The sequence below is a fragment of the Mauremys reevesii genome, linkage group 2 (genome assembly GCF_016161935.1).
Source record: "Mauremys reevesii isolate NIE-2019 linkage group 2, ASM1616193v1, whole genome shotgun sequence".
Classification (NCBI taxonomy): domain Eukaryota; kingdom Metazoa; phylum Chordata; order Testudines; family Geoemydidae; genus Mauremys; species Mauremys reevesii.
Genome location: NC_052624.1, coordinates 244,337,916 through 244,364,580, shown reverse-complemented (window position 1 = coordinate 244,364,580; position 26,665 = coordinate 244,337,916). Strand labels below are relative to the sequence as shown.

General features: G+C 41.1%; 1 long non-coding RNA gene across 1 annotated transcript; it reads right to left on the bottom strand.

The window, feature by feature from the left end:
- Window positions 1-1,198: 1,198 nt before the first annotated feature.
- Window positions 1,199-16,241, bottom strand: LOC120399083. The gene is made up of 3 exons (XR_005594947.1): window positions 16,117-16,241; window positions 11,688-11,888; window positions 1,199-1,854 (listed from the first exon to the last, which is right to left on the bottom strand). It is a non-coding gene; the product is annotated as an uncharacterized LOC120399083 (long non-coding RNA).
- Window positions 16,242-26,665: the final 10,424 nt, after the last annotated feature.

Sequence of the window (26,665 nt, the reverse complement as noted above, 5' to 3'; positions counted from 1 at the left end):
CCAACCTTAGTGTCTGTACAGCTCTAGCTTAGTGCCCAGAATAGAGACCATATTTTCAAGATGCAAGCAGCACCCTTGAAAATTCCCTTTGTTTCCTGAATGCCCCAAACAGAGTGATCAAGTTCTCTACCATCTAGCAGAGGCTCTTTCCCAGGGGGCTCTCTAGGCAGCACAAGCAAATGCTGTTGCCCTAGGGCGGCCAAATGGGCGGCTGGGCGGTGGTGGGGCCGCCGCATGCCTGCCTGAGATCCCACCAGCACCGGAGCACGACGAGACCCCGCGCAGGCGCATGACTGCGCGGTGTGGCCTGCCGGCTGCTCAGCTGGACCTCCCGCAGGCATGCACTGCGGCGGCTCGGACGCCCGCCGACGCGCCCGCGTCACGCGTCGCGTGCGCCCGCGTTCTCGCTGTCGCTGCCGCCCTCGGTTCCGCTCGCAGCGGCGCCGCGCAGGTCTCCGCTCGTCGGGTGGACCTGCCCCTGCAGCGGCTCAGCCGCGGCGGGAAGGAAGGGACCCGCCGGGGACCGACCGAGGAGGGCGGCGCGCTGCCTGCCGCCGCTTTAGCAGCGCCATTTCTAGACCCTATACATTTTTTTTTAATTGGTGCTGCACTTCAGGTCTAAAATTGATATTCAGTACCAGTCAATCTAATGGACTAACTGTCACCACTTCCCTGGGAGATGGCTGTTTCTCTATTAGGGTTTCTGTATTTCCCATCACCAAGGTGTCTGTAAGAAGTGCAATATCTCCATTCTACAGTTCACATAGAGAAATGGAGGCACAGATAACTTAAATGGCTTGCCCAATGTCATACAGGAAGTCAGAGGCAGCATTTCAAATCATACTTACGTCTTTTAGCTCCCAGTTCTGTGCTTTACCCATTAGATTTCCCCCTCTCTTTGGGGAAAAGGGCATAGATCATAAACTGTAATTTCTATGATTCTATTATCTGCCTTGTTTTGCTGCTATCAGCCTCTGCCGTTGATTCTACTTGATTAAAGTAAGCCAAAACTCTATTGGCTACACAGTCACAGAAGCTATTGTTTATATTGAAAAATAAATCTAGTTTAGAGTTAGTTTAGTGATGATAACTCCTCCTTACCACAGTCATGCAAGATCAGGACTGGCAGCCTTTGGGCAATTTGATTGATATGAATCATCAGTAAACATGTTTAATGAACATACCTGGTCTTTCGGCTGCTAACACTTACAGCCATCTGTTAAAATGGCATGGTCCTTCATCCCAGGTTGAAAGGATTTTATTCTGTATGCCAGGCAATGATGACTTTAAATGGGAAGCCTGTATAACACTGCAGGCTAAATCTCTCTGGATTAAGTCTTTCCTGTTTTACTGAAGCATGCATTGGAACTATATACCAACCAACAGTTCAGCACACCTGCAGACAATTACCGGTTTGTGTGACAAAAGAAACACCTGAGCAGCAAAGCAGAGGAGTGCGCAGAGTTCACAGTCAGGTGTCACTGTCCACAGAGCAGGCTGTATTCTGGCAAGCACCTGGGAAACCTAAGACCACCAAAGAGCTTAGCAGGAATTGATCATGCACCTTCTGTGCAGTGGTTTGATAATATAGGATTTAAGCTCAGCAGCAATGGTGAGATACTACGGCTCTATGAAGACTCCACATGCTAAGCATAAGAAAATTGACAGTTAATTTTACTACTGCATTTGGGACCTGATTCTGAGGTGCTGATGGTCTCCTGGGAAGTGCTGAGGTCTCATGAGTCCTAATGGAGGCAATGGAAGTGGAGGGTGCTCAGCACCTTGCAGGATCAGTATCTAGGCTGAATAAAATGTTCAAGAGTTTGTCTTTCCCTGACTCTTTTGCAGTAGTTCCTGTAAAAAGAAAAAGTAAGGCAGATTGGAAACACTAAAATGGTTGTCATGTATTACTGTGTGTAGCTGAGCTTGTTAGCACTGAGGAGATCATGATATGGTCCTGGAATAGGAATGAGTAGATTATATATTCATTTAATTAAACTGCTAGATATAAAATTTGTCAGTGAATAGAGACAGCACTGAAATCATCAAGGAGTGTTCTGTGGATTATTTAAAGTATATATTCTGAGTATGTGCCATTAGAGACTTACGCAGCACATATAGGAGGTTAGTTCGAAAGAGCAGACAATAGAGCCATTTGAAAAATGGTGACAGTTTTTCACAAATAATTTAATTGAAATTTTCAACCAGCTCTACACAACAGTGGTTTATAAAAAGAGGTAGAGTGTCTTTCCACTGCATCAGCTAGATTATTGTATGGAATGCTTAATTTATTAGAACAGGCATGAGTAAATGTGGTACATAGTTGACAACACCAGAGAGGGTCTCAGGGAAAGATTTAGGAGGAGATGAGAAGAGATTCATAAATTGATGAGCAACTGTTGCATTTTGGGAGTTTGCGTCCTCTACCAGCCAACTTGGAGAGGTATAATCTGAATAGAAGACTCAAAGCCTACAGGTCCGCTTTGCTGCATGTTTCTCTGGCTTGCCTGAGGATTTTCAGGTGGAAATCTGATCAAAAGCTACTCCTATGAACAGCAATAACTGCCTTTGCACTTTATCCTTCTCCAAATATGGAATTGGGGGTGGAGACTGAGAAGGCATAATTTTGGGGAGGATAGACTTTGGGAGAGCCATTGAGGAGATGGAGACTGGGTGGAACAGAATGAAGGAGAGGGCAATCTCATGAAATGACCAAGGATCTAGGAAGGTGGCTATTAAATTTCCCCACTGATCACCTTCCCTTGAAAGCTTGCCATCCAACCTCATTTGCTCTGAAAACAGAACTAAGTGGAATGTACTGAGTTTTTAGACTTCTATTATGTGACCCAATGTTTGTAACGAGATTGGAACAGAAGAACAGGAATTGGATGAACTCTCCATTTCCTTCGTTTCAAACCCACTCCTGGGTTCAAAAGGTGGATTCACACTTGCACATTGTGGGGCAACCATTTCACTTAAAAGAGACTGGAAAAGGGGCAAAAAGAGAGAGAATTCAATGAGAAAACATGGTAGATAGGGAAGAGATACCAGGAACAGCGATAAACAAATACAGATAAATTGAAAATGGACCAGAAAAGAGCAGAAATACTAACAGAGAAGGAAAATACAGTGTATATACTATATATAGGCCACATGGACCCAGCTAGGGGTTTGTTTTTTTTAATGTTCTTTTATCCCTAATGCAAAGCATAAGCTCCACTTTAGTAGGGGAAAAACATGGTGGCATTTTACACTGAGTGATCAGAGGGCAGAAGAAGGCCCTGGATTTAAATGAATTACTGAGAGGGAAAAGGATTTAGAAATTGAAACTAGTTTTGAACACTTGAAACATTTGTGTGAGAAGTTTGTGCAAACTTAGTTTGTTCCTCCCTAATCAAAAGTGGTTATGCATATATTATTCAGAGATGACCCCAAGCCTGAAAACTCAAATCCAGATCTGCATTTCAGAGACAGTAGGATTTGAGAATTTAGTATTACTGTTGTATATACAGGCTTCACATTTGCTTATAGGCTGATGTTGAGGATGGGAGATTCTTCTTCCCTTCTTCCCTTCTTCCCACTCTTGGTTATTAAGTTCTTTGATACCCCCTGAAAGTTCTAAATGACACCCTCAGCTTGTGTGATATCTTACATATAGTAGAGGAAAAACATGTAAGCCCTTTCTCCAGGTATATAGGCCACCGATTCACCTGGTAACTGTCAAAGTTGATCAATTTAGGCCCTATATTGCAAAATTCCTGGCTCTAGGAATCCCATAACTTCAATAGGAAGTTTATGCATAGAGGGATTGCAAATTCAGACCCTTAAGAATAGTGTATTCTATAGATTTCAATGTAAGGCTTACTTTGCAGGCTTAAGAAATACATCTATCAGATACAGACAGTTACCTTAAAACTGATCTGCATCCAGGTAGATGGTTTATAGGCTGTCAGGCCACACTGCTGGTTTAGATTTGAGGAATTACTCTGGGAGAACAAGGCAGGTTCTATTTTTGACATTTCAGCAATGAGACCACTTGTACATTATGACCCAATTTGATTTACTGTAAGAAAATAAGAGTGCTGTAATTTGTAAAAGACATTTATTACATGAGTTAAAAAAAATGCTTAGCGTCTCTGTCCATCCCCATCTGGTTTTATTTTAATCTCACTCTAGTCACATATGAAATTTTGCTTAGCTGTCTTCATTTTCTTAGTCAATCTTGATTAATGGCCTTCAAAGTAAAAATAATTGGCCAGCATCAGGCTTGTTTTATAACTCTTGTTCACAAAGAATGTGAAAGGCTGGAAAATGAGCCTAAACAGAAGGAATGCATTACGTTAGCCTTTGAGAAAGAGCAGTCCTCCATTTGTGTTTCACTGTGTATTTTTATAACAGGCGCCTCCTTGACCGTCCATGATATTGCAGATATGCAGTGCCAAAAGCTTATGTATACTTCATCAAACTGACCATGTCACCTCGGAATCTCCAAACAACCACATATGTTAAGGCAGTGCTGAGCAGAGCAAACAACAATGGACCAAAGGGCTTAATAATGTAAATGATTAAGGTGGCTCTGGGTGTGAGACCTAGAGCTTAAAATTTGTTGTGGGACTAAGTGTCTGAGCAGCTGAAAGGATATTTTTTGTTTAAGTGGTCTCTAATTGTTATTTTACTCTTGCTTTTAAATTTAAGGACAGTTGCAGTGCATTTTGGGCAATTGGGATCCCACTTGAACATAGTAGACTAAAGTTATATGTTGACTTCAGCAAGGATATATGTGGCCATGTGGGTTTATAATTTCCTTTATTTCCTTCCAATGAATCCAGTTCTGGCAGATCCAGTCAACCAATCTGGTTATAAGTTAATGTATTAAATTGCTTGCACTGATTATAAGTTTAATATTTTTAATTGTTTCATGTTACACACAGTAGAGTAGACTAATTTGTTTAGTTCAAAATGGTTTATTCTAGCAAATCACAGGTTGCTTTTAAATATAAGCTTGTTGCTGAAAAACTTCTAAAGGAGTTAAGTATCAGAGGGGTAGCCGTGTTAGTCTGGATCTGTAAAAGCAACAAAGAATCCTGTGGCACCTTATAGACTAACAGACGTTTTGCAGCATGAGCTTTCGTGGGTGAATACCCACTTCTTCTTCTTTGTTGCTTCTAAAGGAGTTAGTAGCAGAACAGAGCCCATACTCCCAGGGGCTAATTGTTAGAGCATGGTCCCTTATGGAGTTCTGCTGGCTTAACATGCTGTTCTGTAGCTTCAAGAACAGCCTATGTGTTGATAACACTGCATGGATTATCGGGGGAAACTATGTGATCAGTAGAAGCAGCAAAGAATCCTGTGGCACCTTATAGACTAACAGACGTTTTGCAGCATGAGCTTTCGTGGGTGAATACCCACTTCTTCGGATGCAAGCAGCGGAAATTTCCAGGGGCAGGTGTATATATAAGCAAGCAAGAAGCAAGCTAGAGATAACGAGGTTAGATCAATCAGGGAGGATGAGGCCCTGTTCTAGCAGCTGAGGTGTGAAAACCAAGGGAGGAGAAACTGGTTCTGTAATTGGCAAGCCATTCACAGTCTTTGTTTAGTCCTGAGCTGATGGTGTTAAATTTGCAGATGAACTGGAGCTCAGCAGTTTCTCTTTGAAGTCTGGTCCTAAAGTTTTTTTGCTGTAGGATGGCCACCTTAAAATCTGCTATTGTGTGGCCAGGGAGGTTGAAGTGTTCTCCTACAGGTTTTTGTATATTGCCATTCCTAATGTCTGATTTGTGTCCATTTATCCTTTTCCTTAGAGACTGTCCAGTTTGGCCGATGTACATAGCAGAGGGGCATTGCTGGCATATGATGGCATATATTACATTGGTGGACGTGCAGATCAACAGAGCCAGATGTGTACCCAGAAGCCTCCTACTGCAAGACAAACCCAAGAAAGAAACCAACAGGGCTCCACTGGCCATCACATACAGTCCCCAGCTCAAACCCCTCCAACGCATCGTCAGGGATCTACAACCCATCCTGGACAATGATCCCACACTTTCACAGGCCTTGGGTGGCAGGCCAGTCCTTGCCCACAGACAACCTGCCAACCTGAAGCATATTCTCACCAGCAACTGCACACCGCACCATAATAACTCTAGCTCAGGAACCAACCCATGCAACAAACCTCGATGCCAACTCTGCCCACATATCTACACCAGCAACACCATCACAGGACCTAACCAGATCAGCCACAACATCACCAGTTCATTCACCTGCACGTCCACCAATGTAATATATGCCATCATATGCCAGCAATGCCCCTCTGCTATGTACATCGGCCAAACTGGACAGAGGAAACTGACCATGCATAGTAGCTCTGAGTGTACTCGTAGGCTATGCTGCCTCTTCTTGTTTTAAGGGAAGAAATTAAGGGAGTTGAGGCGTTAAAATAACTGATGTGATTCATATGCATAGTTTGTTTAAAATTAAACATTTTCTGAGCTGGAATATGGTACATGATATTTTGTAATAAATGGGCAGCAAATTTGTAAGAATCGGACCCTCATCTCTTTCATAGTTAGTGAATTCAATTTGTCTCATTTTCCATGCTAATTGGCATATCTTCGTTTTCTGAAGATGGATTTTTTTCAGTTCAAAGCAACATTCAAAGGAAAAGGAAAGCAGAAACTTGAGACATTTTGAATCCATTTACATACATCTATGATTCTGTGATTCTAAAGGATTAGCCCACTTTTTCAGAAAGAATAAGACACATATTCACATTTACTCACCTAAAAATGTTAGAAATATTTTCATCCAACATTACTTTATGCCTGGTCTTCCTTTTGTTCTCCCTTCTTTAGATAGCCACAGGAAACTGGCAGTGCTTAATTTTTGCCAGGGGTTGACAGGGACAGCCCTGGCATCTCTGGGCTTGGCAGTTCATAGCCTCGGCACCTTTAGACTTGCTGTATCAGTTTTGAAAGTAAAAAATAGGTTGAGTACCTACACCTAATTGCTTGAGCACCAGCATCTCTTTCATTACAAATTAAGCACTGGAAACTGGCACTTCTGTACCCATGTACTATATACCATAGGTACATGGCAGATGTACTGTATGACTTGCATGGGATTTGTCATTTATTGCACAGCGCACAACTTAGACATTTAGTATGCTTTTTTTTTTTTTGCCACAAGAACTTTAAGAATTACTTATCAGAGGGGTAGCCGTGTTAGTCTGGTTCTGTAGAAGCAGCAAAGAATCCTGTGGCACCTTATAGACTAACAGACGTTTTGCAGCATGAGCTTTCGTGGGTGAATACCCACTTCTTTGGATGCAAGCAGCGGAAATTTCCAGGGGCAGGTGTATATATAAGCAAGCAAGAAGCAAGCTAGAGATAACGAGGTTAGATCAATCAGGGAGGATGAGGCCCTGTTCCAGCAGCTGAGGTGTGAAAACCAAGGGAGGAGAAACTGGTTCTGTAATTGGCAAGCCATTCACAGTCTTTGTTTAGTCCTGAGCTGATAGCGTTAAATTTGCAGATGAACTGGAGCTCAGCAGTTTCTCTTTGAAGTCTGGTCCTAAAGTTTTTTTGCTGTAGGATGGCCACCTTAAAATCTGCTATTGTGTGGCCAGGGAGGTTGAAGTGTTCTCCTACAGGTTTTTGTATATTGCCATTCCTAATGTCTGATTTGTGTCCATTTATCCTTTTCCTTAGAGACTGTCCAGTTTGGCCGATGTACATAGCAGAGGGGCATTGCTGGCATATGATGGCATATATTACATTGGTGGACGTGCAGGTGAATGAACCGGTGATGGTGTGGCTGATCTGGTTAGGTCCTGTGATGGTGTTGCTGGTGTAGAGATGTGGGCAGAGTTGGCATCGAGGTTTGTTGCATGGGTTGGAGGGGTTTGAGCTGGGGACTGTATGTGATGGCCAGTGGAGTCCTGTTGGTTTCTTTCTTGGGTTTGTCTTGCAGTAGGAGGCTTCTGGGTACACATCTGGCTCTGTTGATCTGTTTCCTTATTTCCTCATGTGGGTACTGTTGTCTTGAGAATGCTTGGTGGAGATTTTCTAGGTGTTGGTCTCTGTCTGCGGGGTTAGAGCAGATACGGTTGTACCTCAGTGCTTGGCTGTAGACAATGGATCTTGTGGTGTGCCTGGGATGGAAGCTGGAGGCATGAAGGTAGGCATAGCGGTCGGTAGGTTTTCGGTATAGGGTGGTGTTAATGTGACCACCACTTATTTGCACCGTGGTGTCTAGGAAGTGGACCTCCTGTGTAGATAGGTCCAGGCTGAGGTTGATGGAGGGGTGGAAGCTGTTGAAATCATTGTGGAATTTTTCCAGAGTCTCCTTCCCATGGGTCCAGATGATGAAGATGTCATCAATGTAGCGTAGGTAGAGAAGGGGCGTGAGTGGACGGGAGCTGAGGAAGCGTTGTTCCAGGTCGGCCATAAAAATATTGGCATATTGTGGGGCCATGCGGGTGCCCATAGCGGTGCCACTGATCTGGAGATATATATTGTCATTAAATTTGAAATAGTTGTGTGTGAGGATAAAGGCACAGAGCTCAGCAACCAGTTGTGCTGTGGCATCATCAGGGATACTGTTTCTGACAGCTTGTATTCCATCAGTGTGTGGGATGTTTGTGTAGAGAGCCTCTACATCCATGGTGGCTAGGATGGTGTTTTCTGGAAGGTCACCAATGCATTGTAGTTTCCTCAGGAAATCAGTGGTGTCATGGAGATAGCTGGGAGTGCTGGTAACATAGGGTCTGAGTAGAGAGTCCACATATCCAGACAGTCCTTCAGTGAGAGTTCCAATGCCAGAGATGATGGGGCGTCCAGGATTTCCGGGTTTGTGGATCTTGGGTAGTAGATAGAATAACCCTGGTTTAAGAATTACTGTATGCCTAAAGATTTCAGTTCTCCTGTGCTGATATACTTGCTTATGCATAGGCAATAGATTTTATGTAAACACTGTAATATTTCCAAACAGACTGTGACATGCAGTCATTCCTAGTTCATATAAGGTTCAGAAATGCAGTGTAATTTGTATTAGTAGTAAATCATTCACCTCATTCAGTTTAAAATGCTATCATCTCAGCTTGCAGTGTTGTCAATATAAAATGTCATAATATGATGCTCAGTTTGAACATGGAAATGGATATTAATCTCAAAATGCTTCTGTTCATTGCTAAGGCTGAATTGTACCATGTGAAAAAGCATTAGTTTGTCTGGAAAGATTTAGAATTGAACACCATCTTTATATATGGAAAACATTTTGTTACATACAGCATACTAATAATTGTTGAACTGAAGTGTTTTTCCAGCCCCAGTGGTATAATGGGAATTATACTTCAAACTACATAATGTTTTGGGAAGGGAATATTGGCTTAGCAAAGAACATCATCATTTTGCTATAATGATAACATACCTATTTACATAATGATAATGTACATATTTACTACCAAGCGTGTTTGTTCTGCATTAGTGTTCATAGGATCGCAGGGAGAATTACAAAATGGAAACTTCAGGTTGTGTCTGGTGGCTGTTGTTTTACAGGGAAGTGAAGAATGGATAATGTGTGATTTGGTGTTAAAACAAACAAAAAAGAGTAACACTATGAGTTAGGTTCATACTGTATACAAGATGAAATCGACATATGTCCATTTGTTTCCCTTTCTTCTTCTTCTTTTTTTTTTTTTTTTTTCCGAGGGACCTCGTCAGCGAAGTGGAAATCCTTTGTGAGATTCTTGGCAGCAGGCATCATAAAGATGCTAAAAGTCTGTTAGCTGCATGCACTCACTTTGAACACATTCTCAAGTCATGCCACTGTTAGAATCATTTCATCTGAGAGATGAAAAAAAATCTACATTTTTGGTTACGTTTCAAAAACTGTAAATCTTTATATACATCTAAAGAATCAGGAAATCTTACTCTTGGAGAAGAAAAGAAGTTAGGAGATGCTATTTTGTGAGCTGTCGTATGTTTTCTGAACTTTTTGTAGTAGAAAGAAATCTCTTAAGAGCCCTTTTCCTCACTCTTCTAACAAAGGCATGTCCCAGTTTATTAAAAAATCATACACAACACTGCTGCCTGCCAGGTTTTATAGTCCTAATGAAAATTTGGTCCAGAGCACAAAAAATATCTGGAAAAATGCCTGAAATTTCCCTGTCGCAGATGTTTCAACAGAAGGTGCTTGCATGCCATTCGTTAATACAATGCCATACGGGACTCGGTATGACCACCGCAATAACCAGTAAGTAACACACGCAGTGTGCGCATCACTGCGCCAGATTTTCCGTCTGTTGTGTGGGACTTGTATCCTGTGGATTGAAACGTACCTTGATGAAACTGTATTGTCATTGAATGATAATATTTGTGGATCACTCTGCTAGAAAACATCCTATCAAGAATGTGGGAGGTCTGTTTAAAGTCAGTGCAGCTCATTGGCATTGCAGTCAGTTAGAAGGGATGTGAATGCTAGCACTGAATGTCCCCCTTTTTTAGCCTATCTTCAGATGCCAGTGTACAGGAGCAGCACTGCAGATATTAAAGTACTTTCTTGGTGAGAGCTGCTGTTGAATTTTAATCTCAGATACTATGTAATTAAAAGACCACGTGAAATACAATAATTATCAATGCACTGAAAAGAATTACACAGGCATAACATTCTCCTGTGATAATTATTTTTATTCTATTAGTTTCAAAGGGCAAAAGACTAAAAAGAAACAAAAAAAATTCCTGAAGTACATTTTACTGTGTCAGCTGGAGTTTTGCAGGATATTATGAAAAGCAGCAAAGAAATCTAAATTGCTAATTACAAATCTTTCCCTTGTGCATCCAGATTAATTTTACCGCCCTGATATCAAGAAAGGTGTTTTTGGGGTATACACTCTTTGATTTGTTTATATGTAGGGGAGGTTATGCATGCTGTTCCCATTAGCACAAATGGGTGCTACACACACAAATCACTGTGTATTGTGATGAGAATATACCTGTGGTTCTTGTGGAACATGCTAGAAAATTCTCTTGCAAGAGCTGGATCTACTTATGACAAGTGTGTTTTTGAAGGTTTCATTATTTCACATGTGCTTCCCCTGCCACTCTGTTATAATTTTTCTAGACAGAAAGACATTCCTGATATCCCTTCTATGCCAGTATTTTAATGTAACAGAGCTGAAGGAGCCTGTGATCAGATCCAGATTAGGTTTCTGTTGGGTTCAGGGTTTGGAGTCAAGGCTGAATAAGAATTATGATTCAACAGCACCAAGTCTTGTGGGTTGTTTGTGGTCAGATTAGATTATCATAATAGTCCTTTCTAGCCTTAAAATCTATGAATTGGTGAGAGTTGGGTCACATCTGAAATGGATTTGGAACATAGAACTCTTGTGAGTTAGGATTTGACACAGAATCAGAATCATAAAAACAAGTTCAGCTCCTGAACTGTGAATCCAAATTTAAAGGGTTCACGTTCAAGGTTCTGGTTTTTAGCCCTTCCATAAAGTATGTCTGTACATTTATGATCTTGTGTTTTTCTACTCTTTTTATTTCCAATGCTACACCTCACTAAGATAAAACTAGAGATAGATGTCTTTATACCAGTATTTAAACATAATAACAAAGGAGCTGGATTCGGATATACAAGAAAAATGGAAATCAACATTATATAATAAAAAATACATAAAAATGTACCTGATTGTTCATTAAAGGAGACAGAAGCTCACCCTTTCGTACAGAGATACCTATGCCATTTATAAATGGAACCTTCCAGCAATTATTCAGTCCTCAGACCTTTAAATCAGGCTTTCTCCAAAGGGATGTAGAGTAAACAATGGAAACACAGGCCATCATTTCCCATCTTTAATTCTTCTGTCCTCAAGTGGACAACAAAACCTAATCAAGTTGGAAGCAAACATCAATTTCCATCTGACCCTTCTAACAGTTTTACCTGTCATCAGACCAATCCCCTCATGTAGAACTGTTTCCTAAAGAATACAGGGAAGCATCCTATGGAGTTACTGTGGTGACTGATTCATAGAATCATAGAACTTAAGATCAGAAGGGACCATTATGATCATCTAGTCTGACCTCCCACAAGATGCAGGCCACAAAAGCTGACCCACCCACTCCTGAAATAATTCTCTCCCTTGACTCAGCTGTTGAAGTCCCCAAATCCTGATTTAAAGACTTCAAGTAGCAGATAATCCTCCAGCAAGCGACCCCTGCCCCATGCTGCGGAGGAAGGCGAAAAACCTCCAGGGCCACTGCCAATCTACCCTGGAGGAAAATTCCTTCCCGACCCCAAATATGGCGATCAGCTGAACCCCGAGCATGCGGGCAAGACTCTCCAGCCAGACACTCAGGAAAAAGACTTTCAATATCCCAACATTGACCCTCGGTACTAATTACCAGTGGTCGCACGTTATTGACCTATTGACTAAATCACGTTATCCTATCAAACCATTCCCTCCATAAACTTATCAAGCTTAATCTTAAAGCCAGAGAGGTCCTTCGCCCCCACTGTTTTCCTCGGTAGGCTGTTCCAGAATTTCACTCCCCTGATGGTTAGAAACCTTCGTCTAATTTCAAGCCTAAACTTCCCGACTGCCAATTTATATCCCTTATGCAAATCTAGCTGCATGGACAGCTACCCAATTTCCCTGTCCAACCCAGTACAGCATTGACACTGTACATCTAAATTATCTGAAAACTGAGCCCCAGTAAAATTACTAACAAAATAAAATCATACAAAGGAAAACATTGCAATTATCTAACTTCTCCTTTTATTTGAGAAGAAATCAATATTACCAGAATGGATTAACTGCACTAAAATGTGCCTGACTGTAAGTTCATTACTATACATTTTGCCAGGATACAGAACTGATTAACTGAATTTGCAAACAAAACACAGTCATTTTCCTGCACTGTAATAAACTTTTTTTCCTGTAAGTTAGGGCTAATGGTTATTGTAGTTCTGTATTGGGAGTGGGGGGAGGGGGAGGAAAGAAAAAAGAATAGAAAATATCTTTATTAATGCCCACTGGGCTGAATCATGCTGTGAGGGCTGTATTATCAGCTAAGTGTCTCAGAAGAGAGGTGTGCTGTTTTTTCTCTAAGCATTTATTTATTTTTAATTTGTTTTGCTTCTTGTAGGATTTCTTTTTGCTTTTCTAAGCACACACCTGCTCTGTTTTCTTGCTAGTTTTGCCATTAGCAGTCAGGCTGCCTTTTTTATTGCCTCAGGAAGAGCATTGTTTTGCTGAGCCTTTTTAATCAACTTTGATAGCACTATAGAATCATGGAAATTAGAGATGGAAATGACCTATTAGATCATCTAGTGAATCCCCCTGCAAATGCAGAATGATATCCCTACTCAAAGCAATGGAGCACAAGAGGGTTTCTATATTACAACCTTCCAGTACTGATTATAAGTAAGGTTTAAAGACCCTGGGGCAGATTCTACACCAGAACACATCCCATTTGAGTCAGTCTGCATACACAAAGGAGTGATCGATCTGATTGTGGCATAGAGCCAATACAACACCCACCTTCTGGCCCCAGGCAGAGTGAGTACTATAGTGGGAGAAAGTGGGCATGCCCAGAGCGCCCATGAACTCTGATGATCATCAGCGACCAGAATGACCCTTGAGGACTGTGGCTTCAGGGCCACGCTAAACTATCCTGGCGTGCAGACAAGCACAGTACTGGCCCCAGGATTGGGGAGCCACAAATGGCTCCTTTGCACTGTCCTCCTTTGCAGTGCTCAGCTGAGAGAGATTCTGGACTTGGTGCAGCTGAGAATCTGACCCAGTGAAATGAGTGGTCACCTACAAGTAAATGACACACACAAGTGCAAATAGACTAGGAATAGGCAAAATGATGCAAACAAAGTAAGAACCAATTTGAGACTTGGAATTGAACCAGACCTGAATTTTTCAGAGGCTTAAAAAAGTATGATTAGCTAAAAAACAAAACCCAGCACCTGTATTTGCTGGTGGAAGCAGAAGGCAGAAACACTGGGGTGGGAAAATATAAATGAGATACTCTTGGCATGGTATTTCCAGCCTGGCTGAAAGCAGGAAGTACTGGAAATCGCATGAGAGAGCTTGACCTTGCAAGATTTCCAACACGATCTTTTCCAGAGCAAGATGTTAGAATAAGCTACCAAGCCCCAGGCCTGGCTCTCCTGTCACACTGGTTATAGATAACATTTCAGATTTATTTTTTCACCTTTCTCTTCCGTATTTGTCTTACTCCCCACATGTCCCTGGCCCTAGTTTACATTTCTTTGCTTATTGTATACAGTTTTGTAATGGTGATAATATGGCAGGGCTCACTTTTTATACGCCATTTTACAAAGAAATAGAACGTGCTCCTCATTTTACCCCAGTATTTGTCTTTTTCTCAGTGGGCTCCACAATGCCTGATATTTCTTTGTTACCTGTGTGCTGTGGATCTGTGCTGCTCTTTCTCATTAGAATTAGAATTAGGTTTAGGTTTGCACAGATTTATTTTTTAATTCATTAACCCTGAGATTGCCATCAGATTAGCAAAGTCAGAGACCAGTCATGTAACTGTTAATGAATGAAACACAAATATTTACTACATGGCAGCCTTTTCCTCTAATATACTGCTGTGCTGCAGGGTTCTCTTCAGCTGCCTTGGCATATCACAATTCATGTGGCGAAAGAGCATTTTGTATGTGAAATCTACCTTATATATTTTTCTAGTTAGCAGATTGTATATGACAGCCATCAGCAGGATCATACAAAGCATCTTATCCATTTCTTCGCTAGTGCAAGATTCTTCCTGTAAGTATATTCTGTAGTGTTTTGCACACTATTGCGTGACTCAAGCTATGAAGAGTCTTATAAATGATTGTACAGACGTTTTGTGGATTTTTTTGTCCATACATCTGTGTGGCACTAAAGGAATCATGAGGGATTCTTAGACATTGGTATCGTGTCTTGGGTGTTTACTTTGTAATGTTGTACCCCCAAAGTTTTCCTTTTTTAGAACTCTGCATTTTTAGCTCAGAACTTCCATCTGCAGGAATGTCTTGTTTTTTCCTTCTTACAGGTGGCCAGTATTACTAACTTGACTCTAGCCAAACTAAACATCTCAAGCAGTTAGTCTTGGAAAACAGTTTTGAATGTGAAGGTTTTACTTCTTGAACTGAAATGCCTGGCAGAGAAAACTGGATAGCTAAAATAAAATTGGTCCTACCCTGTCAAGCCACCAAATGTATTCTGAATCCATATCACTGCTCTCTGCATGAAGGCTGTATATGGCAGCAATAACATCCTATCATTACGAGTTATTATAAAATGGACTTAAGGACATAAATGGAGCTTTCTGATTGGCTGGTAATTATATCATAACAAGCTATGCTACCAAGCTCCATTAAGTGCCTGGGTATGGCCTTCTTTCCTTTAGCTTTTTTATACATTTTCCATTCCATAACTCTAGTGCAGGACATCGCACTCTAGGCAGTACATATCTGGGGGCGGTGACATTTCTTATACAGCCCTAGACCTTTGGCCTATGGCTTCAGAGAACATTACTTGAGACATATTGCAGAAAGCCCCTCGAAATGACTGCCTGGAGACTGCCTTATTACTGAAGTAATGGCATTAAAGATTGGTAACCAGGGGGGCAAATATAAGAGATGGATATTAAGGAAGAAATCACTTGAATATGTGTGTTTGTACTGTAGAAATATTTACTTGTTCCGAGGGTAAGAAAAGTAAAATATTGTCCAAGAGAAAATATATTTCCTGAGATTGTGAGGACAGTATGTACTATTAAATGCATTAGTATTTGCTTGGGACCCATTTAAAAAAATGATATTGCCTAAAGAGACCATCAATACTTTATCTTCCAGTTCTACTCCTGCAGGAAGGCCTGGAGCTCCTCTTTTTGTTTGACTGGGATGATCTTTAGGATGGGGAAAGTGGCTCTTTCTTTGCCCCCTTGTGATCCATCCCTTGCTTTATTGTTCCCACAGTATTCCACATATTCACTCCCAGTCTCCTGTAGCCTTCTTTCTCTACTCTCCAAAAAGGCCAACACTCTTTGCATTTTCTCTTTCTCACCCATGACTCCAGTCTTTCTCTCTCACCTTCCCATGAAAATTCTTAGGAAAGGGAAGCTCCAAAAGCTACATAGAAGAGTCATTCAGCGGCAGAATGGGCCATCAATTCCAAGAGCTCAGTAAAGACAATGTGGTCATTCTCTGCTGAACTGGGTTCTGGATTGTTGGAGGGAGAACAAAAGTACCTTTGATGATTGTGCTGCCTTCTACTGAAGTCAGTGTTCTGAGACTCATACAGTACAGGTGGATGGCATCCTAAGGACATTACTCTGGGGTTCAAATCCAGGTGTGCTCTTCATCTCTACTAGCAGTTTCTCCCAACCTAATAACTTGAACATGTCCATGTCTCATGTCCTAATGTTAGACATTTGACCACTGCCCAAAGAAGTGTGCTGTTGCCCTTTCTTCAAGTTGCTAATAGGTTATATAATTAGTTTTGAGCCAAACCACTCTTTCCTCCGTTATATGTATATATAACAAATTCTAGTATATGTTGGTGTAACTCCCATCACTTGAAATTGTGCCTGTTTACACTGAGATACATTCAAGGTGTGTCTGCATGTTTGTATAAATATACTTCATACCTCCAGAAAGATAGCAGCAGATATAGTATATGTGTGTAATATAGCATATGTATCTTGTTTATAGATAATATAGCATGCTAATGGTATGTATTATATACTATTCATTGGATGGCCGTCTGGAAAATCTGTTTTCTAAGGGGAAAGAAGCACTTTGTGGAATAGTTTCAGGCATTATCAAGAGCCAGCTATTAGTTTGTATAGGGGTTGCTGTAACACCATGGGCAAATGTAAAAAACCCTAAACTTTAGCAAAAGTTTAATGCTGTTGATACGGTTCATGATTTGTCAGTGATAACTGTTACTCTCCATCATTCTGGGAAGGTTACTCAGTCACTAAAGGAAGAGTGAGGGATAGCTCAGTGGTTTGAGCAGTAGCCTGCTAAACCCAGGGTTGTGAGTTCAATTCTTGAGGGTGTTATTTAGGGATCGGGGGCAAAAATCTGTCTGGGGATTGGTCCTGCTTTGAGTAGGGGGTTGGATTAGATGACCTTCTGAGGTCCCTTCCAATCCTGATATTCTATGATACAGCACTCAGAGAAGCTGGACTGCACTTTGCTGTCATTTCAATGGGAATGTTCACCTTGCATATAGCACAGCTTTTGTTGAGCTGCTGATACAGGGAAGGGGCATGGCCACCTGAAAACCAAGATACCAAATAGCTGTTGGAAATTCCAGGTCAAACCTACAAGAGCTGAAGATATCTATATACACTGGCATGCCCCTATATGCGTGTCAGGTCTCACCCACCATTGGTAGTACAATTGTTTCCCATGACATGCTGCCATTAGCTTCCCTCAGTGGCTCCATGAATGTGTCCCCTCCAGTGGGTGGTAATTGTCATCTGCTAATCACGATGCACACACAACTGAAGAAGACACAAAGAAGTATGATCCGTGCCCTGTGCAGAGTGTGTTGTTGGTGCAGAGGGAGATTTACTGCTGCTCAAACCATTGGTAACTCCTGATATGCATTGGATCATAAGTTATAATGTTTGCCAATGGCAGCATGCCATGTAGTGGCTACAACCCACCTCTTTCCTTCTCTGGTAGGCCTTTTTATCATCAAGCAACTTTGCGGTGTGAGTGCTGTGGATGGCTGGTGGTGGCTTTGTATTGCCAGGGCATGATGCCACAGAGCTGTCTTTCCCCTCTGCATGGCCTCCAATTGCCTTTTTCCGCATGATTATCGCCCATCTGCTGCCCTCTGTGCCATATATGGGAAGGGAGCATATGGGCCAGGAAGTTGGAACACAGGAAAGCAAATAGTTCTGAGAGAGAAGGAAAGAAAGCCATGTGTTTGGAAGAGGGAATCACAGGCTATCTGTAAGTGAAAGATTTAATGAATAGCCCTATAGCTGAGAAGCCCCCTTACACCAAGGGCACATAAAGAGAAACTATGAATAAACAAAGCCAGAGTCAAGAAGAGGAACTTTTGGTAGCAGAGCCAGCTTTTCCCTAGCAGAGCCTGGTTAGTAGAAAAGTCCTGTATATAAAAATTTCACAGTAAGACACTGTCATAGGCTGGCTAGCCCTTCAAGCAAGCTGGGCTCCGCCTTGCCTGTGACCTGGCAACCCAGTACCGGTAATTAGTGGCTGCATCTGAAGGTGTTAGGGAGGTTAATTATAATGACTGACCCCAGCTGTGTAGAGGGAATTAGAAGGACTATACAAACAGAGTTGAGAACTCAGAGTCACTGAGGACCTGGCGTGTGCTGTTGGAGACATCCAGCACCACCTGAAGAGCTTGGCGGGAGCTCCTGGGTGAAGCAGTTGGGTAAGTCTTCGAGGAGCAGCCTGAAAGTTCATAGAGACACCAGTACTGAGAAACTTTATGGCTTTAAAAGGAAAAGAACGGGAGGAGTAGCTGGAGAGGCTGAGGTTTTAGGTTTGGCTTGGGCAACTGAAGACAGATCTCAGGAAGGAGGAACTGTTTGCCTGGTATGTTGGTATGGACAGGAGGCTGGGAAGAGAAAGATGGGTTGGAATGGTGAAGCAACTGCACCACAGAAAGCTTAAACAGTTGATTGTCTACCCGTCTCCCAATCATGGAATGTGATCAACTTGGGTAGGTTTTAATCTGTTTAGTTTGGGTATTGGCAGCATGGGCTAGACACCTGAGTAATTACCCAGGTAATTACTGAGTGGATTTGTACAGCCCACACTGCTGTGGCTTCCCTGCTCTAGTATCTGAGCTAGCTAGATTGACTATGTCTGCAATCACACCCCCTAACTGAAGTATAGCTCAACATACCCTTAGATTATAAACTCTTTGGGACAGGGGCCAAGTCTGTTTGTCCAAAGCCTACCACAACCGGGGCTTAAGCATGTGGAACCACTCTAATATATTAAATAAGAGTTAAAACCAATCTAGTGATATGTGACTAATGCCGTCTTCACTTGTATTACCTATATGAAGAAAAGGATAAGTCCAATTCTTCAAACTTTTCATTGCTACTTTAATGGAGGAATAGTTGTGATACCTGTTGTTCGTTTCCTCAAAAATAACCCTATGTTTGTCTCATCTTCAATACTGTATAGTCAGAAATCATGAATCAGATATCTACCGAAATTCCCATTACCCATAGACATCCTGCCACTGTTTGGAAAGTGTGTTGGTGTTCTATGTATAGTAAAAACCCAACAAAGCAGGAATCATCTTCAACCAGTCATGGTTTTCAGTTGGTGCAGTTTGTGAAACTATATCACTTTCATTTGTAGCTGTCAGTGTCATGCAGTTCACTTTCAATGAGAAATGAAAGTTTATGCATTGAAATCTGCTGATGTTAAACACTGATTAAATGAATACTTCAAATGTTCCTCCTGCCTCTAGTAGGAATAATGTATGCAACTAACTTTTTTCCTCCAGTGAGGGATTTCATAAAGGTTTTTTCTCCAAGAATAGGCAAAGTGTGCCTCGTTGTCTGCATGTGTAAAATGTGCAAATAAAGGTGTAGAACAGAGGTCTTTGAGCAACACCACGCTGTAGTGTATTTAGTTCCTAAGTGATTTTTTTTTCAACTACAACAACTGAAGTTTTGATCCAGTGAGGTGCTGAGTTCTTTCAGCTTCCGTTGGCTTTAGTGGGAATTTAGGCACTCAGCACCTTGCAGGATCAAGCCCTTATTCGTCAAACAAAAAGATGCATAAAGGGGCACTTTGAGCTTTTATTGAATGGGAGCCTAAGGCACCAAGGGAAGGGATCTATTGAAAAGGAAATGACAATGTTAGGAACAAACATAGGTGGAGACAGAAGCAAATTAATTTTGTTTTATTTGAAAACATCCAGTTAAAATGTGGTGGACATATTTTAACTGTTCATGTCAGCACAGCTAAAGTTACATGTAATATTGATCAATACCTAGTACTTATGAGACTTCAGGTGACAAGGTTGTTGGCACCTCTCAGGATTTCGCGTTTTCACATCTAACTGACCAACATTGTGGACACCAAAAAATTTGCAAACTTAATTGAACCCACAGTTATCTACACCTGCAAGACTGAATGACAAAGGCCAGGATCAAATGTTGATGTTAGTGATTAGACCTGGTTGCAAAACTGTCAAAGAAATACAATTTTGCCAAAGTATGCTGTTTCAGAAAGCTGAAACATTTCATGAAGATGCATTGATTTTGATTACATTTTATCATGAAGGTTTTTTGCGAGTCGGTTGGACTGTCTGCACCTGGCCTGGAGGGTAGGGCACTGGCTTGGGATGTGGGAGGCTAAGGTGCAAGTCCCTGAGTTGGAGTGATCTGGGCTGAAGAACTCTGCTGTGAATTAGGCTGTGCAGGCAAATGCTCTAACCATGACCCTGCTCCAAAAACAGACTCTTTGACACAACTCTGTTTTTGCAAAAAGGTTCAGCATGGAACAAAAACACATTTTGAAACCTCCATGGTGTCCATGAAATAGAATTGTCACCCTCTGGTCTGCTCTATTAGTAATTTGACCTGAGAGGAAGTCAGTGGAGTAGCTAGAAATAAAGCTCAGACTCCCCATCTCCCAGGCTTGAGAATTAACTTGCAAGCCTTCCTCTGTGGTCAGTGATACAATTCAAAAAAAGAATTCCTGGGCTCTTTCCCCTCCTCTGCAGTTGCTAGAAAGTTGGTGAGATGTCTGAATTTCCATGCAAAGAATCTCTTGGCTCCTTTGGTTAAAAGGATGGAAAATGCTTGGGACTCCTTGGAGAGTTAACACCCTGGCCCTGTGAACATGAAGATGATTATTTTCCTCTAGAAGCCTTTTTCACATGTGATAAGCTTGGCATGTTGCCTTGGTTAAGTGTCAAGCCCTGAATGTTTTTGTTTTTGCCCTGGTGGTCTTGAAGAGTTACTGGAATACTTGTTGGACCTGTTTTATATCAGTGTGCGAGCTGATAGTGACAGTGAGAAGAAACAGGTAGAGAAGTAGAAGGGGGATCTGGATTCTCTCTTGTTTAATTCTGATAGCAGTCTCCCAGTCTGCCCGGGCGGCCCTAAAGCCTCCCTCAGTCTTTCTTTGGCTCCTTTACTGTGCTCTTTGCATTATTACAGTGTAATCTCATCTTGCTTTTTTCCCCCTCTTGATCCCAAGGGAAGGTTGTCAAAACCCCTTATCTATTGATGAATGAAAGGAATTTCTGTCTGTGCTGCCTGGAACTGGTTAATGTAATTCCGGACACTACAGATGGGTCACTGAGTCAAGCGAGCACCGAAAGTTTAAATACATAGAAAAGATTGTATTTAGTATGAGTGTACCGTCGTCTCTACATATTTTCCACCATGCAAGTGAAAAAGAGAAGACTGAAGGCAGCTGAGAACAGTTCCTACTGTTGAATAAAAATGTGACAGTTTTGCACTTTAAATGTTGGCAGTGCATACTATAGTCTAACAGAGATGCCTTTGGCATGTGCCACAATGGGCATTTTCAGTATATTGTTGGAAAAATCTCTCATTGCTGTTCATTAGAGTTTGATGGCATTCACACCTCTGCGCATCTGATTTGAGAAGCCTTATTTATTTCCAAATCCTGCTTAAATTAAACCAAGAGAATGGGAGTTTTCCCAGGTTTAAGGGATGACTAAGAGATGAACAGGTTTTTGCCCTTTGTTAAGGCCCAATCCCTCAAGATACTGAGCATGTCCTGTGAGCTGCCTAAAACCCTCAAAATCTATTGAAATTAAAGGTAGGAGAAGGTAGCTTGGCACCTGGCAAGACTAGAAGCAGGAAACCTTCAAAAATCTTGGGCCCCGAAAAGCACCTATTTCACATTCAGAATTTTACTGCAACTTTCCTGCTAACTAGAGACCTCCTCCTGCACCAGTGAGATCAATGGGAGTTTTGTCACTGACTTCAGTGAATACAGGATCAAACTCTATTTGTTTAGTCACCTGTTGCATTTTCTCCCTATTTTGGATTGTGAGCGTTCTATGGGGCAAGGACTCTCTTTGTTTTACTCACTTGTACAGCACCTCTCATAGTATGCCCTAATTCTTGAACTCTAGACAGTACTGCAATATAAATAATAATCATTTATTGCATTGGGTGTCTATTTAACACATGTTCTCATGTGAACATATGTAGTCATGTGGCAGTATGGATACTGGCACACAAATACACGTGTTAGCCCAAGCACCAGCCCCTTCACAACCCTTGTGTGAACAAAACCTTGCTTGCCCAAATACTCATGAACAGCAAATAAAAGGGGATCATGAGTACCACTGAATAGAATGTACTGATTTTGGGCTGGAGCCAACACCCCTAGAAGCCAGTGGGAGTCTTTCCATTGATTTCAGTATGCTTACGAGCAGGCCCCTTATTACATTAATGTTTGCAGATAATTTTTTGCAGTATTCACCCCAGCTCTAATCACATTGCAAGCATATTCATATGGTATATTCACATAAATATATGCTGTGATTCATAAACAGATTACATTTGCATCTGTCGACTATGTCTAGGAAAGTGACAATGAAGAAAATAACAAAACATGAAAAGGAGAGGGCTAGAAATTATTGTGTGTCACTGTAGGAAGAAACACAACTTCACTGCCTCCCTATCTCAGGAATCAGGCAATAGGGGATCACCAAACCTTTCAAGAACATTCTGCACAGAACAACCAATGAAATACACTTTGTTTAGAATGGCATTATTTCAGACCATCCTAGGGATGAATTCTTAATTAGGTCATATGCTTCCACTTTTGTTTATTCCCTGAAATTCCCTCTTTAACTGAGACCAGAATCTGGCTGTATAAGTGCTGTAAAAGAGAATTAAATTTAGCCCCAAGTATCTATTCAGATATTGACTTTTACATTGCAGTAAAACATTGCTCATGGGGTGGGGGGGTAATTCTTTCAATAGTGCATGTATGTGTACACTACATGTATGTGTAGTCTTACATTCTGGAAGGGATGTTTTTCACTTGAGGACAATGATTTTTACTTCTCCTAGGGCAACAGAGTGTCAGTATTGGTTTTATTAATTTTCTTTTTAACACTTTCCTCTGGGCTGGGAGAAGAGCATCTCCTGTAATTCTGTTTTATGAATAAGCTGATGGTGGATGTGATTGAAGAAACACCTACTAAATCATCCTCCTCTAGATGCCAAAGCTTGTAGGCAGTCATGCAAGACACCTGGGATCCACCCACCCAGGCAGTGAGAGTGCTAAGAGGAGTACTTCTAGCCTTGCTTTCTTGTGTATCTGTATCAGAGGGGCAGCCGTGTTAGTCTGGATCTGTAAAAGCAGCAAAGAGTCCTGTGGCACCTTATAGACTGACAGACATATTGGAGCATGAGCTTTCGTGGGTGAGTACCCACTTTGTTGGATGCATGTAATCTACATGCATGTAATCTACATGCATCCGATGAAGTGGGTACTCACCCACGAAAGCTCATGCTCCAATATGTCTGTCAGTCTATAAGGTGCCACAGGACTCTCTTTGCTGCTTGTGTATCTGTGTAATCTACTGAGCTGGCTAACATGAGGCTTTCTAAAGCTGTTCTTGCCCAAAGCAGAAGCATGATTTCAACCCCCACCCCCTTTGGAATTTACTGCTTCTCTACTCTATGGACATATGTATAGAATATCCAGAAAAGTGGGGCGGAGGACAAGATTTTCAAAATTGGCTAGTGATTTTTGGGTGACCAACTTTGTATGGACCTGATTTTCAGAAAGTGCTGAATACCCATCCTCTAAAAATTGAGACCTTTTAAGAGATCTCAAACTGAGCATCCAAACAGCCAGTCAACTTCTGAAAAAACCCTGGACTGACAAGCCCCGAGCCAGAAAGACAGAATAAGCTTGTGTTTGCTGCAGGTTCATTTGACAGAACAGACGGTATATGAAACCTCATGGTTTCTGTGTATGGCACTAAATAGATTTTTAAAAAATCTTAATAAAAGAATCACATATCTTGGGAATTTTAAACGATACAACCTTGCATTATATGAATGAAGGCTTCAGATGGCTGGGCATCTATAATCCACTGCGACACAAAAAAGCAGAAAGGTCATTGTTTTCCATATATTTTTATTTCCCTCCAAATATCAATGCCATATCAACTGTTAATCTGAAAAACCTCATTTTAATGTCAGCTTTCTCACAGTTATGAAAATTCAGGTAATGTATTCCTGCTACTAATTGTATTTGAGAAAGTGTTATTAATTTCATATATCAAGTTCGTAGTGGCCATCTGTTCCCTCCGAACTGCTGCATCTCCTTCCATCTGCCCTGTTTTTCTTCTGCTAATCGGGTGGCAAGGGCTCAGATGATCGGGAAGTTTCACTCTGACTTTTGATTTGTCACTTATCATCAAGCCAGCTGTGCATTTTTAAACAGACTCTTATGACGGGTGGTGCTGAATTTAAATCTTATGCTCTGATTTTTTATTTTTTTTTAAATAAAACTTTTATCATACCAAAAAAACCCACAAAAAAACAGAAAAGCCAGATTGTATTTTCTACAGTGTAAAATGTGCTTTGCTGCCACTAATTTGGCTGCATCTGCACTCTCATGAATATAGATGAAGGTACATGTCCAGGATATTATTAGGGACTCTAGAGAGTGGGGAAGAATTTCAAGTGTGGTAAGACATTATGGACTTTTAGTGCTGAGAACAGTGGGGCAAGCTGATGTGCAGCTCCAAACTTCTATCAACAGTAAATCCAAGTTAAATTGTTAATTTAGAATTTGCGGAACAGGTACAGAAGGTAGCAAGTATTTGTGTCTAAGTGGGGAAAATGTAGCCTTTTTTTACACAAAGTCAGTATGTATACCAAGCTTTTTTTCCTTTCCTTTCCTCTCTGAATATCAGACCTGTCAATCACGCTTAAAAATTCATTTTAAAAATTACTTGTAACTTTAAAATTGTGGTAGTCGTGAAACTCACAAATCTATTTAATAGGAACATGGGACTTGCTATCTAGGTCCATTTAATCCAATATATGCCTCTGAGGGTGGCAAACAGCAGATGCTTCAGAGGATGGTACAAGAAATTCTTCAGTAGTCAGCTATGGGACAAGCTGCTACCATGAAAGTCTCTTCCTAATAGTAAGAGACTAGCCTAAGCCCGCAAGCATGAGGTTTTATCTCCCTTCCAAAATTTTCATTATGTAACAACTCTGGGTATTCTTGTTAGCCATAGAAATGCCCAGTTCCTTTTTGATTCTTGTTAAAATCATTAAAGATGTAACATCCAAGGGGAGAGATTAGTTATTTATGGTTGGTGCAAGGGGGCGTGTATTATAAGCAGTGATGGGGTGAAATTAAGGAAGGGAAAATTCAGGTTGAACATCCGACAAAAATTCCCAGATAATGTCGCGTAATAAGCTAGGCAGTAAACTCCCAAGAGAAGTTGTAGAAACCTCACCACTTGGGCCAGCTGACAAAACAGTAGAAAATATACTTCAATGAAACTGTGCTGCACTGTATAGCACAATCAGTTTCTTCTAGCTCTAATTTCTGTGGTTCTCTGATCTGATTTATGAAGGCCAGATAGCACTAGGACATTTGCAAGAAGAAATATATGCTGCTGGTACCATGATCATGATATTGTTTAACAACTTTGAGGTGAAGTTTGATTATTTCTCTTTGCAGGTATTCATATTTGATGGATCTGGAATACAGCACACATGGAATTTTGTTTATTATTAGCAAATGAGAGAAACATTGAGGTGCTGCCATCCATCTTTTCTTTTCGCTCTCCAAACATAGACATACCCATCTTTCTGTTAGGGATCTTGGGTAGTTCATTCAAGAATAAATTTTCTGTACTAAAAAGTACTGTAATTAAAACTACTGCTACACAACATTCCAAATATAGTGTTTTTTACCATATTACATGAGTTTACATACTCTGAGCTGTATTTGAGTTTCATGTTTGATCCCACAGCCTCGAATCAAAACTCATTCAGAACTGTTGTGTTTCACGTGATTCCTAGCTGAAGCCATGAATTGGAGCCATGAAACCAGCATGATTCAGTGATGAAAACATAAATCCAGACCAAACACACTAAAGTTTTGAGAACCTAAACAAATGTCTTGCTTAACCTGGTTGGAGTTTGTAGCAAAATCTGAAAGCATGCAAGTTTTGTGTGGCTGCTGACTTTGCCAAAACTTTACTCAACTCAGATTTTTGGCTGACTAAAATGTGACTAAAATGGTGTATGTGTTTGTGTCTAATTTTCATGTATAGTTATATTTCTCGTACCTAATTACCATATTTTGTATTCACATTCACAATAATTGCATACACATGGCCAGTTACACATCGAGCTGGTCATCTCCAGACCTATTCACCACAATTGTGCATGCAATCATGCACTTTTCTGAAAATGTAGTCCAATGCAATTATAGTTTGGCTAGCTAGTGTGAATTGTGACTATGTTGAAACAATCACTGCTCGTTAGAGCTGAACAGACAGCTTTACACAGTAGCAAAGCTTCTCAATTTTTGGATTTTGGACAGTTTACCAAAAGGCCAGATAAGTCAACAGTTTAATTTAGGTTTTGTTCCA